Here is a 2,285-nt window from a genome sequence, read left to right as displayed (position 1 = left end):
GACCAGAAAAATTAAAAAAATTCACGTGCATTGATATGATATGTTTACTTTTATATTTTTAATAAAAAAAACAAAAAATATTCAAATAAATAAGTAATTAAATAAGGAAACAAAATTACCCCAATGTTAAGTTTAATAAAAGATCAATGCATATGTGATAAAATTAAGAAAAATTTGGTACATGAGTATGTGATACAAAAGTGGGAATTATGGGTAGCTAGGCATGATTTTGGAATTACATAGAGTGTGTGTGTGTGTTAGGTGAGAGCTTAGGTTAATCAAAGATTCATATTATAGCTCACTTGGCCATACATATATCCTTACCCTTACCTTAGCCCCATTACAACCTTAAAAAAACCTCATGATGTTTGCATTAGTATACTAAATTTTTGTTGATTGGTTAGATGAAGAACAAAGTCTAGAAAGCATGATTAGAGAAGAGTAGAGTGATCAACCCTAGATACTTGAGAGATTTGAGTGCATATACACTACCAGTGAGGGTTCAATGCTTAATTCTATGTTCCCTGCTTTCATGAGCTATCTTCTTACAAGTTTACTTGTCTTTTATTGTATGATTTGAATTAGTGAAATCTGAGTTATGTTTGTCTTGAAAAACTTATTTACTTTTAACCAAGTAGACAGAATCATCTTAGCATATAGTTGTATTCATAGGTTGTATCTCATGAGTCTTACTTTCCCCCATTCGTTCCTTTTATCTCCTTGAGCTTAGCATGAGGACATGCTAATGTTTAAGTGTGGGGAGATTGATAAACCACTATTTTATGGTTTATCTTGTGCTCAATTGAGTGGTTTTGATCAAGCCTTTGCACACTTATTCATACTATTTGCATAATTTTACAATTCCTTCCCAATTTGTTCTATAATTGAAAACTTGCTTCCTAAAGCTTTTAAATTGTGTATTTTAATTCCCCTTTATACCATTAGATGTCGTGATCTGTGTGTTAAGTGCTTTCAGGCTTTATAGGGCAGGAATGACTTAGATGATGGAGAGGAAGCTTGCGTAAATGGAAGGAGCACAAGAAATAAAGAAGACAACCAGCGAGGAGCGACGTGCACGCATGGCTCACGCGTGCGCGTGCCTGACGCGTATGCATGACAAGGAAAATCGCATAGTTTGGACCTAGTTTTTGGCCCAGAAACACATACTAGAGCCAGGGGACAAGCAAAGACTCAACACGCATTCTCATTCGCATAGTTTTTAGTTTTAGATCAGAATCTTAGAGAGAAAATACACACTTCCTCTAGGTTTCTTCACATTCATAGTTTTAGAGTTTTATGCTTTTGCTTTGGATATTGAGAAGAATCACTACCTCCGTTGAAGTCGCTATTATTCTAGTTTGCTTTCTTTTTCCTTTACTCTTTTGATTACTTATTAACCTTGTTCAGATAAGGATATTGTATTTTGAGATTTATTAATGCAAAGAACTATTTTTACTTTTAATCAATTTTTAATTCCTATTTTCTTTAATTTATCATGTCTTCTTCTTATATTTCTGTGAACATTATATTCATGTCAATGGAGTAGACTCCCAACTTGACTTGGGGGTTGATTAAAAGGAGACCCTTGAGTTGGAATGCTCAAGTGATTAGTTAAATTGGAAATTGTTGGTTAATTCTCTAGGCACTAACGCTAATCCTTCCCATGGGAGAGGATTAGGACTTGTGAATAAGAGTTAGCTCAATCACTTGATTTTCCTTTATTTAGTAAGGGTTAACTAAGTGAAAACAACAATCTCTTGATACTACACTTGAGAGAATTTCAACAAGGATAGAACTTCCAATTAATCATTCCCCCGGTCAAGGCTTTTTATTTTGAATATATAAATCTCTTTTAATTCACATTACTTTAATTTACCATCATTTAATTTTCTGCTCTTCAACTCTTAAAATTCCTCGGAAAACTCCCGACTAATAAAATAGCACTCTTTTGTCAACTCGTTGGGAGACGACCTGGGATTTCTACTCCCAGTATTTTCATTCTAATTTTGTGACAACCCTTCTAAATTGATAAGCGGATTTTCGTTAGTTAAGAACTGTACTTACAACGTTGTTCTTACTATAATTTCTTAATTGGCTGATTTTTGCCTCCATCAGTATGCCTCAGCACAAAATTTTTTCCATACTTCTCAAAATGACTTCACCACAATGCCCACGTATCCAGAAACTCATTCTCAGCCTTCATTCCTTGAGCTAGCATTTGAACAATACCTACAAACATCCATAGAATCTTGGAAAGAACAAGAAATCCTCTGCAAGAAGATGGA

This window comes from Arachis ipaensis, chromosome B04 (genome assembly GCF_000816755.2).
Source record: "Arachis ipaensis cultivar K30076 chromosome B04, Araip1.1, whole genome shotgun sequence".
NCBI lineage: Eukaryota > Viridiplantae > Streptophyta > Magnoliopsida > Fabales > Fabaceae > Arachis > Arachis ipaensis.
The sequence above is the reverse complement of the archived record's forward strand: the minus strand, read 5'-3'. Positions refer to the sequence as shown.